Genomic DNA, 13,335 nt, shown 5'->3' on the forward strand with positions numbered 1-13,335 from the left:
GGCAGCTGAGAAAATTTAGCATGACAGCGAATACCCTTGCCAACTTTTATAGGTGCGCCATTGAGAGCATTGTGTCTGGATCTATCACTACCTGGTAAGGCAACTGTACCATTCAAGATCGGAGACGGTTATAGAGTGTGGTGAACTCGGCCCAGACAATCACAAAGACCAATCTCCCATCTATAGAATCCATTTACTAGGCCCAATGTCAAGGAAAGGCTGCCAGCATTTTCAAAGATCCATCCCACCCTGGCAATGTTTTTCTACAACCTCTACCATCGGGGAGAAGGTACAGAAGCCTGAACACATGCACCAGCCGGTTTCGAAGCAGCGTCTACCCTACTGTTGTTAGAACACTGAATGGACTCACAAACTCTTAGCATTCGCCTGTACCTGTGTTTTGTTTTTGCCGCTGTTTACCTATTATTTACTTATCTCTGCTATTTAACTCTGTGATCTGCCTGTATTGCTCGCAAGACAAAACTTTTCACTGTGCCTTGGTACACGTGACAATAAATTCAGTTCAATTCCATTCTTATGCCAATCTGATGTATTTTCTGGCGATTGGAATCTTTTCAAATTGGAAAGATATTCAATTTAAAAATAAGACATGAAATGATACAGTACAGAAGGTAGATATTCTGGACATCGCGTCTGCACTGAGAATATTGTTGTTCATTTTGAGACATGTGAGTCTTCATTTCTATTCTCTACTATTCTGTTAAATTGGAAGCATGATCTTAAGACCGTTTGTTTATTTTGTGACAGGCATTTGGGGCTGCTAGACAACAGTCTGGGAAGTCATGCAAAATACCAGTTGTATATCAGCAGATCTATATCACTCATTTATAAACTGTTGCCTTTGATAGTCTCCTGTGGTGAGATTAGAATGTCCCATATAGGATTCACAAAAGTGGATGAGACTGGAAAACAAGTGTATAGAAGTTATAACTATATCATTGAACAGCAAAGGCTCTTGTGGTGAAATGGTAGTGCCCTTACCTTTGGACCAGATGCCTTGGGCTCAAGTCTAATCTGCGTCAGACAGAAAGAGGTCTTTAAGGGGAGTCAGTGAAGGAGATTAGTGCAATTGTCTTGGATTACTCTGAGGAAGATGATGGTATAATGGGTAATGTCACTCGATCAGTAATCCAGCATCTCAGGCTAATGCATTGGAAGGACTCTAGCAGGCAGCATGATGGTTCAGCTGTTAGCATTGCTGCCTCACAGCACCAGGGACCCAGGTTTGATTCCAGCCTCGGGTGACTGTCTGTGTGGAGTTTGCACTTTGTCTGCGTGGGTTTCCTCCGGGTGCTCTGGTTTCCTCCCACATTCTAAAGGTTGTCCAGGTTAGGTGAATTAGCCATGCTAAACTACCCATAGTGTTGGTGCAGGGGTAAATGTAGGGAAGTGAGTCTGAATGGGTTACTGTTTGGAGGGTTGGTGTGGACTTGTTGGGCTGAAGGGCCTGTTTCTATGCTGTAGGGAATCTAATCTAATCTTGCAGTTCAAGTCATAATAGACAAGATTCCCTACAATGTGGAAACAGGCCCTTTGGCCCAACAAGTCCACACTGACCCTCTGAACAGCAATCCACCCAGTTCCATTACCCTACCCTATATTTACCCTGATTAATTCAGCTGACACTATGGGCAATTTAGCCTGGCCAATTCACCTAACCTGCACATCTTTGGACTGTGGGAGGAAACCGGAGCACTTGGAGCAAAACGCAGACACGGGAAGAATGTGCAAACTCCACACAGACAAATGCCCAAGGGTGGAATTGAACCCGGATCCCTGGCACTGTGAGGCAGCAGTGCTAACCACTGAGCCACCCCCAAATATGGCTGAATAGACTAAATAAAAATACTGTACCTCGAATTGAGCTGCATTGTCAGATGTAATTCTGATTCAGACTGAGGCTGATTACCTGTTCGGTACAGGAAAGTTTACAGACTAAGATAATATGTCACTTATACTACTCAAGAAAAATGGGCCTATTCTGGAGAAATTTTGCTCTGATAGGATAATTATTTATAATATTCAAACTCCATGCAACATGTGACAGTCAACCTGTTGTTCAGCAGATAACCTGACTGCATTGCCAGGTGAAAAAATAAGGAGATTGATCAATTTGCCTTTGCCGACAGCAGATGAGGGAATTTCCCAGCTGAGTGAGAACTCTATCCAGAGTTATCTTCAGATTGAAGATGGTTTCAATCATTAATCCCAAACTTCCCAGGAGGCTAAGGAAATTCAGCATGTCCATTAAGATTCTTAACAATTTCTACAATTGCACCATACTAAGCATCCTATCTGGGTGCATCACAGTGTGGTTCGGCAACTGCTCATCCCAAAACTGTGAGAAACCCCAGATATTCATGAACATAGTCCAGTCCATCACGCAAACCAGTCTCCCATTGATCGATTCCATCTATACTTCCCGCTGCCTTGGGAAAGCAACTAACACAATCAAAGACCCCCTCCCACCCTAGTTATTCTCTCTGCCAACCTCTTTTGTCAGGCAGGAGATATAAAAGGTTGTATACACGTATGAATATATTCAAGGACAGCTTCTTGCCAGCTGTTATCAGAGTTTTGAATCAACCTCTTTCATGTTAATGTTGATCTCTCTCTGTACCTACTCAGCAGCAGCTGCAACACTGTATCCTGCACTCTGTTTTGTTACTCTGATGCTCTTGTATAGTACGATCTGCCCATAAAGTAGGTAAAGCAACACATTTCACTGTACCTCCGCACACATGACAGTAGTAAATCAAATTAAGTCAAATCAAATATAAATCAAATAAATGAGTTGACACCTTCATTAAAAACAATGATATTTCATATAAATTCACTAATATGTTTAGTAACATCACACAGCATGATTTCAATTCAATCAGTGCCTCAGACAATATCTATAAAACAGCTGATTTTCATTATACTTTTGCTGATATTGTATAGAATGCTTCATACCATATATTAGTCCCATAATTACACTGTCAACATGCACACAAAGTGCAGTTAATACAGCTGGTGCTGGCTTGAAGGACAAGGTCAAAATATCACTATTCACGGTGCCAAGGTTACTTGTGCGTCATTACATTGTACAGGATTCAAAAACTAAGCAATGGTTTGCAGCAATAGTCAGTTATCCTAACAGCTGTCAGGGAGTATGAGTCCCTAGGGTTAGTTAAATCAAGTCTTGTCAGTCACTTTTTTGGCCTTAAATGTTTCTATGAAGCCAACAGCATGTGCTGCAAAAAGAGCTGGGCAATGAATACAGTTTGGGAATGCCACACTGCTGTCTGCCGTTTTCAATAGCAACAAAAAAATGCAATGACTTTATAATGATCCATTTTAAGGCAGGCAGAAGATATTGTGAGATTTCCATGTTGTTGTGCCCAAATGGAATTAATGACTCCCACAAAAAAACAAAAGAAAACCCTCCTTGTTTTTAAATGGAAACACCTCAAGAGTTAAAAAAAGGTGTTACAATGAGACATTATTTTTAGTACATAACCACTGATTTGTTGAACACCTATTTATCGATGTTGGTATTATTTGTTTAGCTCCTTGCTCATTGTCAGATGGTTAGCTTAAGACTTCCAGTAAGATTGCCAGCAGTACAGTATGGCAGTGGGAATGAGAGGAGGGAGGCTAACATGGCAGGACAGCTTAAACTATTCAATGGCCTATCATAATGCAAAGTCAAATTGTGTTTGAAATGGAGATGGATGCAGCTGGCTAAAGGATGCAGTAACAAATTGAGTCCGTTAATGTACTCAGCCTGAAAACAAAGTTGGCAGAAGTGACAAATTTGAGAACCAAACTTTTCAGTTTCTTCCTTGCTCATAGTTCTGGGATCTGATTTGTTCCTGCGAGGCATGTGGCAGATGATTTCATGGGTTTGGCATGAACCAATTGGAAAGCAATAAGAATTTCCATTCACCCAGATCCAATCTAATTATTACCATTTTACTGAATTGTTAGGTGATGTTTAAATCTGAATTTATTGATTTTTTTTCTCTTAGTAAGTGGCACGGTGGCACAGTGGTTAGCACTGCTGCCTCACAGCGCCAGAGGCCCAGGTTCAATTCCCACCTCGGGCAACTGTCTGTGTGGAGTTTGCACATTCTCCCCGTGTCTGCGTGGGTTTCCTCCGGGTGCTCTGGTTTCCTCCCACAGTCCAAAGATGTGCAGGTCAGGTGAATTGGCCATGCTAAAATTGCCCGTAGTGTTAGGTGTAGGGAAATGGGTCTGGGTGGGTTGCTCTTCGGAGGGTCGGTGTGGACTTGTTGGGCCGAAGGGCCTGTTTCCACACTGTAAGTAACCAAAAAAAAAGTGTTCACACTATGAGGATTCTACGATTCTATAAAGTGGAGTGAAATGATGTGTTAACCTGGGACTGTTGTCATGTGAACACGCCAGTTCAAAATGAGTAAACTCTAAGCTTATCTACTGAAGTCATCATTGTCAAATCAGCAGTATAAGAAAACAAAATATATGAGATGAGCAGGTGAGGGAAATGAAAAAAATACATGGCAGCATTTACTTACCAGGTATCTATCTCCCCATTGATTGAAAAATTGCATTCTGCTCGAATACTCACTTCTGCGGAAAGAACGTGAGACAAACATGGTTCAATGAAATGAAATAATATCTGTTTCTCAGCAGCTTGGGCTTTATCACCAATAACATTCCTCAAAGAACGCATGTACATAGAACATCCCACTGAGCACTGACAGAAGCTGCTTCAGGCAAGATGCTTGTCGTGCGCTTTCTTCATAAAGTGTTATCTGCCCTTGAAATGTGTCAGTTTTACTTGAACAACACGTTAGGGAAGTGATGCTTGATTTATGTATTTCTGCAAAAACTTCTTTTCCTGCTTCCTTTCACATTTACAAAGCAAGATTTTTGCAAGTTAGGGTGTCATTTTTGTGATGCTCCATATTTTCATTCTAATTTGTCATTACAGAAAGACTTTATTTCAAGAATGTTCTCCTGTGAGAGAGTAAATAGAATTTGACATTGTTCAGTGATGTGATCTGACACACAATGCAGTTACAGTATGTAGCTAAATTGAATGGGTCACCATGACCAAGAAGATAATGTTATAGAGGAACAATCCAGAGACCAGTCTAATGCTTTCGGGGCACAGGTTCAAATGCTCCCTGATGTGGAATTTAAATTCAATTAATAAGTCTGGAATACAAAGCTAGGGTCAGTGATGGTAACTATCGAAACTACAATTGATAATTGTGAAAACCTGTCTGGTTCACTCGTATGCTTTAGGGAAGGAACTCTGCCATCCTTACTCAGTCTGGCCTACACTTAACTCCAAAAGCACTTCTGAAAAGGCCTGGCGGCCAAACAGTTTGTGTGCTCTCAGGGATGGGCAGCAAATGAATGAGACTTATTTGTCCTTCATAGGATGTATCTCATGAAGTAGAGAGCTAATTTACTGATATCTTATAATTAAAAGAAAATAAAATATTGGAATCTGCTTCGTTATGAAAAATATTTTACATAACTAGCCATTCAATTAGGTTGTGTTCAGTAGTTTTTTAGTTTCACATTGGTAATTGTTTCACATGAAGAAAATTTAAAAAGGGCAAGTAATTGTAATGTCTTGAAATGAAGTTATTAAGAGCAACACTAAGAGGTCAGCATTTATATTAAGTAATCCATTATTCATACAAAGTTGACATACCGGTAATGGTGTTGATAACAGAGTAATTTGATTTCCCTCATTGCAATTTGGTTTAAAGGTTCTTACAGCTTTGTTATGTGTGTCCTATGCTAAACCAAGCAGATACTGAAGGTTGGAGTGAGCAGAATGGCCTTATTTATTTTGCTGACTCACACTGGCACAGCACGTTGTGATATTTGGCACAGCAAACTTTTTTAAACATCTGCTTATATCATTTGAATGAAATCTGCAATTATAAGATGCTCGATCATGATTTCAGATTAATATAAAGGGTTTGATATTCAATAAATTATTTATGAAGTTCCTCAATGGTTATTATAAGCAAAGAATCAGGCAATTTATACACAGCAAGCTAAAACTACCATGGACGGTCAGTTAATCTATTTCCTGTTAGTTGAGGGATGTATGTTGAACAGGAGACTGGGCGTCTTCCTTAGCTTTCTCTCATGGTGTTACATGAGCTTCTGTATCAACCTTGAACAGGCAGTTGGGCTGTTTAGCTGAATAAATTATTTGTACAGAATTGGTAGTTTTACTTGTAAGAGTGGAATTTCTTTCTGTTGGGTTAAATTTAAACTTTACTAACCAGACCATCTACCTTATTCGGGTGAGATTTGGTTTAATCAGATACTTAGCCATCTCAGTTTTGTTTTGGCAAAATGAAAATAATTCTTGATTTTAAGTTTTGGGGCATCTGTGACAGAAACAGATATAATTTGGATGGAATTACTTTTCAAGTGTTACAGTGAATCAAAATAATAATTTACTGGATGGAACTTCTTTAAAAAAATACATTGATACTGGGAGTTAATGGAAATAATTGTTTAATCAGCGTTGAGCTAAGATATCAGGAAACCCTGAGAGGCAAATAAAATTGACTATGTGCAAAATGAAAAATTACACAATTCCTTGCTCTTGTTTGATATTTTGGGGGTCGTTTAGCTCAGTTGGTTGGATGGTTGGTGATGAGTGATGTCAACAGTGTGAGTTCAATTCCTGCACCAGCTGGAGGTTATCATGAAGGACTCTCCTTCCCAACTTTACCCCTCGCCTGAAGTGTGATGACCCTTAGGATTGTCAAGAACCAGTTGTCGAGAGAGCAGTCCTCTGCTACTATAATTACTTTTGGAGGTTCAAAGAAAATTATATTAAGGACAGGACGCACACCAATAGGTCACCACTAGTACAAAGGAAACTTGCTTGATGAAGAGATCAGAAGGGTAAGTGAGAACATGGAAGTTGTCGCAATAGGGAAGGGGTAAAAACAATGACTGCAGATGCTGGAAACCAGATTCTGGATTAGTGGTGCTGGAAGAGCACAGCAGTTCAGGCAGCATCCAAGTAGCTTCGAAATCGACGTTTCGGGCAAAAGCCCGTCATCAGGAATAAAGGCAGTGAGCCTGAAGCGTAGAGAGGTAAGCTAGAGGAGGGTGGGGGTGGGGAGAAAGTAGCATAGAGTACAATGGGTGAGTGGGGGAGGGGATGAAGGTGATAGGTCAGGGAGGAGAGGGTGGAGTGGATAGGTGGAAAAGGAGATAGGCAGGTAGGACAAGTCCGGACAAGTCATGGGAACAGTGCTGAGCTGGAATAGGGAAGGTCTAACCACCAAATACAAACCTGGAAAAGGCAAGCGATTTTCCCTCTCCTTTCCAGTTTGCAGTTAGAGTTAATAAATGTACTACAGGATTGTTTTGTCGCTGGGGCATCACGAAAGTCATGAGAAATCACTTTGAGCATGTTGAGCTGGGAGTCATAAGTGACTCAGTGAACAAAAAAGCTTGGGCCCCTTGGGTAACAGTGAACACAGAAGGACCAAGTTCAAACTGATCAGGGGTTAAAAAAAATCAATGATCAACAATAAGATATTGCATAAAGAGTTAAATTCAATTAAATGAAAGAAAGTTTTTGGAGATGATGCTGTTTGAAAACATCTAAACACAGGACAAGTTCAATCTCTTTAATGACATATGCTAAGTAATGAGAATAAATATATTCCTAGAATTTAAACAAGTGATAAATTAACTATGGAGCAATATTACCCTCTCCACAGCCTGTGGTATGCAAAGGGCGATGCTGTCTGAAATGAGGCTGCAAAATTATATTCAGAGGGAGGTCATTGGTGTAAAGCAGAATTTGAAAAACTGTCTGACTGTAGATGCAAAACATGATGGTAGGAACATATTTCAATAGTTGAACAGTAAAAGGACAGAGAAGAAGGGGAAGTCATAAAAGGTGCAGAGAGGTTTGAAATAATGGATAGCAAACCATTGTTCATATTCTGTAAGATTACCCGTTTCAAGCTATTTTCAAGGGAAAACAAAAACAATGCATAATTAACAAAGCAAACAGAATTTTGACTTATGTAGCCAAGTCAGTCAAATAAAGGAGAGATCAAGCTCAAACTATCAACTTCAGGAGTAAGATTATTGGGTGGATCTTCAACACATATTTGCATATGGAACTAGCCGATCAATTGCTCATTTTTTACTTTATTTGTTCATGTGACATTGATGTCATTAGTAAGGCCAGCATTTATTGCCATCCTTAATTGTCCTTGAGAGGGTGGTCACAAACTGTCTTTTTTTTTGTTTAACTGCAGTCTTTTGGTTGTTGGGAAACCCACAGTCCCATGAGGAAAGGATTTTGACCCAGTGACAATGAAGCAACTGTGAGGTCTTTTCAAGTCAGGATGGTATGTGGCTTGGACGGAATCTTGCGATCAGTGGTGTTCCCTTCTATCTGCTGCTGGATGGTAGAGGTTACAAGTCAGGAAGATGCTATTAAAGGAGCATTGGTGAGCTGCTGCAGGGCATCTTGTAGATGAGGTAGAGAATGGTGAATAAGAGAAATTGAGGACTGCAGATGCCAGAGTATCAAAGTCAAAACGCATGGCGCTGGAAAAGCAGAGGAGGTCAGGCAGTATCCAAGAAGCAGGTGAATCAATGTTTCAGGCATAAGCCCTTCATCAGGAATGTTCCTGTTCCTCGGATGCTGTGCTTTTCCAGCGCCACACTTTTCATTGAAGACAATGATGCTTAAGTTGGTGGATGGAGCTCAGTTCAAGAAGGTGTTTTGTCCTTAATGGTGTCCAGTATTTTTAGTTATTGGAGCTGCATTCATCCTGGCACGTGGAAATGATTCCATCAGATTCCTGATTTGTATTTAATGGATAGGAGATTTGCTTTGGGGATTCAGGTGGGGGTTAATATATTGAAATAAGAGGGGCTGGAAATGTGTAGTGCAATATGATAAAAGAAATTCTGATAAAAGGAAATTATTCTCATCACTGAGTTTCAGTCAAGATTCAGAACAATGTTTGATTATTTTTCACACACAATTTTGTTAATTTTGAATGTGATTTTGGAATCAATACACAATATTATCTTCCATTCATTCAATTTGAGAATAACTGCACTGTACTAATAACCAGATGTCCTAGGTCTTAGCTATACAAAAGGATAATGTGATCAAGGAAAATTACAGGCATGTAATCAAGTGTACATTGATTCATTTCATGACTGTAGCAAAGCTAAGATTAATATATGTTGTGAGTATGTTATTGATTTCTTTTAGCTTAATGTTTATATTAATCTGCCATAAACTAAAATGCTCCTCCATATTTCATCCTCACAGAATATTTTGGGAATTCAAGGGTCTGTACATAATGGTGAACTCTGTAAACAAAGTGTGTTCAGTATATTATATGATATATCCACTGCACGAGTGAAAAGAGGGAGAGTGCTTCTTGCTTTCTGTGCTAATTTGCTTCTTAGTTTTGGCCCACATTTCAGAATAACAGCAATCTGAAAAAGGTAAATCATACAGATAAGTTTCTCACTGTCAGTACACAGCCTCTCGAGTGTAGAGTCCTCCATGCTCCTCATGGTAACACATTGAAACTAAGTTCCTTGCAGCCCTATCTAAAGCTTCAGAGGAGTTTGGAGAATGTTTGACCCTTAGACATACAGCGTGCAGGCTCATTGGCATGTGCACACACCCTGGCACACACAAACCAATACCCCTGCTCTGGGCATGTACTTCACTCCCTTGGGATAGTCAAAAGCTAAGGGAGTAAACCCTGGCAAGAAAATCTGCAGTGAACTATAAATTGGGGGCATATCCTCAAAATAAGGGGGTAGATAAGCAGGAGGCTGGAAAAACACGGGCCGCACAACTCAGGCAGTATGGAGCAGATTTAAGACTGAATCGAAGAGGAACTTCTTCAGCCAAAGGGTTGTGAATCTGTGGAATTCCCTGCCCAGTGAAACAGTTGAGGCTACCTCATTGAATGTTTTTGAGGCAAAGATAGATTTTTGAACTGTAAGGAATTAAAGGTTATGGTGAGTGGGTGGGTAAGTGGAGCTGAGGCCACAAAAAGATCAGCCATGATCTTACTGAGTAGCAGGGCAGGCTCGAGAGGCCAGACGGCCTACTCCTTCATAATAGTTCATACGTTCATAAGATATAGGAGCAGAATTAGGCCATTCGGCCTATCGAGTCTGCTCCACCATTTGATCAAGGCTGATATACTCCTCACCCCCATTTTCCTGCCTGCTCCCCATTCCCTTCAACCCATTACCAATTAAAAATCTGTCTAATTCCTCCTTCAATTTACTCACTGTCTCAACATCCACTGCACTTTGGGAGTAGCAAACTCCACAGATTCATAACCCTTTGGGAGAAGTAGTTTCTCTTCCTGTCTGTTTTAAATTTGTTACCCTGTATCCTAAGACTATGACCTCTTGATCTAGAATGCCCCACAAGAGGAAACATCTGCTCCACGTCTATTTTATCCAGACCTTTTATCATCTTGAAGACCTCAATATGATCTCTGCACATTCCTCTAAATTCCAGAGAGTATAGGCCTAAACTGTTCAATCTGTCTTCATACATCTCTGGGATCAATCTAGTGAACCTCCTCAGAACTGTCTACAATGTCACTACATTTTTCCTCAAATATGGGGACCAAAACTGTGCAGAATACTCCAGGTGCACTCTCACCAATGCCTTGTATAACTGCAAGAATACTTCCTTACCTTTACATTCTATTCCTTTAGCTGCAAAAGCCAACTCTTGCCCCATTTCTTATGTTCTAAACCCAAAGGCAGATGTCTAACTACGTCAACTTTCTTGCAACTCCAACAATCAAGCTGACGATAAACATAGCGTTTTGCACTCCTTTGGAGGAGAAATTGAGCAGGCATTCTGACATTTGGGTGGTCCAAACATGCTTTACATCTTCTACCCAGTATCATGTAATTTGAGCAGAATTTTAAGAAGCAAGGGTGGAGAATTTGGCTTATAATTTAAGAGTATCCCATGCAGTAACATTGCATTGCTGCAAGTAATTCCCATGTACCTGTTACTGCAGATTCAGAAATTTCATTCCGAGAAGCAGAGTCGAGAGCAGGTGACACCCATCCCATCTGCAACCAACGCACAGTCATTTATTCAATATTAAGAAAAGAAAAATACAGCTGGGGAGATTCGGCATATCAGACAGCATCTATGGAAACTGGTTCAATATCTGTTTCAGGTCGATGATCTTACATCAGAACACAGCATCTCCCCGACATCAATATCAATGTGGGAAAGCACAGTAGGTCAGACAGCACCTGACTTGCCTGCTTCACGGGGATGGTGTCTGACCTGCTGTGCTTTTCCAGCTTTAGATCTACTGACTCTGGGCTTCCAGCATCTGACAGTCCTCACTGTCTCCACAGAATCCCCAGCAACTGAGCTGAGGCTTAATGAATTAACCCAACTGCTGGAAACTTGCTCGGTCATATGCGGAGCAAAGCCCCACTACCCGGGTGTCACTGCTTTTACCTGGGATGGACCCTACCCAGGCAAAATAATTGAGGTGAGAGTAGACATTTCTGTTCCGGAAACTTTCGTTCGGCTTTGCAATTGAATTGAGAACGTGACTTAAAACTGGACTGAGCCTCCAAGCTCCTGGCTGTAATAATATTCAGTCCCATTATAAACTCGGAGTCAGCGTGACCGGTTCCCTCTCCCACAATGACGGCCCGTGGGCGACAGAACTGAAAAAATCGATGCCAGCAAGAAACTGCTGAAGTTGCAGTTAAATGGCTTTGATTTCGGGCTCCTGTGACAGCAGATTTTTTTATAATGCAGGGAACCTCTGGTCCTCTGGCAGTTTCCAGCGGGCGCTTCCTTGCTTTGATCAGTAGGGGTCGTGCAGTGTCAATGTTTGTACTTTCATAGAGTCAGATCTAAATGGGGGTCTCACTCTCTCTTTCTCTCTCTCTCTCTCTCTCTCTCGCTCTCCTTTGACTGCGCAGTCCTCAAACATGGCGGAGACTGATTGAAATCTAAGCTTTGAGACACGCCAGAGGGGAGGGGAAAGACACACACACAAAAAAAGGCAGCCCTCGATTGGAACAAGTAAGTACCGGATCCCTGTGGAGATGGGGAACTGAGGGGTGTGAGTGTGCGTGGGGAGGGGGAATCACCGGAGCCAAAACATCGCACACCGACCCTCGTTGGCAGAGGGGAGGGGGTTGGTGGAGAAACAAAAGCAGGAGCGTTTGGAAGTGGATTCAGGAGCCCGGGGCGCGCTAGATACATTGTAACCGCGCTGGATACATTGTAACCGCGCTGTGTGGATCGAGTGTATCCCCCGGCGCTTTGTATCCAATGCAGTGTATCCAAGAGTGAAACCTTCTCCCCGGCGATCCTTCAACAGCCTTCCTTTCTCTGTCTCCTCTCTCTCTCTCTCCCCAAGTCTGGGCTGTTTGGCGCTGGGATTGTTTTCATTGTGAGTTGCCGATTTCATTCTCTCGCTCTCTGTGTCTGGGGCCTTGTAGGTTCCAGAGACTGAAATTGAACATTAGCTGTCAATTTCTGTCTGCCTGTCTCTTCTCTCCACCTCCACCCCCCCCCCCCCCCAAACCTCGGGCCAGGACACACACACACATGCACTATAGTTTCAGATCGGTGTTGTGTGCTGGGTATTTTTTTACTCTCTCACTGTCTTCTCAAGATTGCCAGCAAAGTGCTGCCCTGTCAATCTCTGACCGCAGGCTAAGAGGCGGGGGACAACAATATGTTTCACCCTTTTATTTTTTCATGGGGGGTGAGCTGGACTAAAAAGGCAGATGAAAAGCAGGTGGCAAAGCGACCCAGGGGACCCCAGGTCCTTCCAGCCCCAGATCCTGACTTTGAGATGCTCCGTGCAGGAATTCTGGAGGGAGTCGGTGGATAAACTGATCAACCTGAGAACAGGACACACTGACTGGAAAGTGTGTGTGCACAGGGTCTCCTCCTGCTCCTCGGTGAACACGTTGCCTGTTTCTCCGTGACATCATTGCTCCCATCTCTCCCCCGGGGATTCCTCGTTGTGTTAAACTGCTCGTACCTTCCTCGTAAAACGCCATTGAGATTGAACGGGCCAGTATTTTGACAGTTGTCTCCCCGTCGCTAGTTCTGTTGTGGAGATTTTGGTGAAAGTTTTTCTGTGGTTTTGCAAAGCGCACTGCTGCAGCCACTTGAATCTCTCCCTAGATACAGTGCAGCGTCTGTGCTTCTCTCTTCCCCACACTGAGCTGGCGGGAGAAATATAACAGAAAATGCTCTCTCCTGTTCCCCCATCTCTTTAA

At 42.0% G+C, this 13,335-nt stretch overlaps 1 protein-coding gene across 9 annotated transcripts in view; it reads left to right on the forward strand.

Annotated features, from left to right (window-relative positions):
* Window positions 1–11,558: 11,558 nt before the first annotated feature.
* scmh1 (Scm polycomb group protein homolog 1) overlaps window positions 11,559–13,335 on the forward strand; it is a 198,471-nt gene continuing 196,694 nt past the window's right edge. For 4 of the 9 annotated variants that reach the window (XM_072547978.1, XM_072547974.1, XM_072547969.1 and 1 more), the window contains exon 1: window positions 11,954–12,121. The gene's annotated coding sequence lies outside the window, so the exon portion shown is untranslated. Of the gene's footprint in view, window positions 11,577–11,952; window positions 12,122–13,335 lie in introns of those variants that run through there. The other 5 variants (XM_072547976.1, XM_072547971.1, XM_072547975.1 and 2 more) reach the window with 3 other exon arrangements.

This window comes from Chiloscyllium punctatum, chromosome 27 (assembly GCF_047496795.1).
Source record: "Chiloscyllium punctatum isolate Juve2018m chromosome 27, sChiPun1.3, whole genome shotgun sequence".
NCBI classification, from domain to species: Eukaryota; Metazoa; Chordata; class Chondrichthyes; order Orectolobiformes; family Hemiscylliidae; genus Chiloscyllium; species Chiloscyllium punctatum.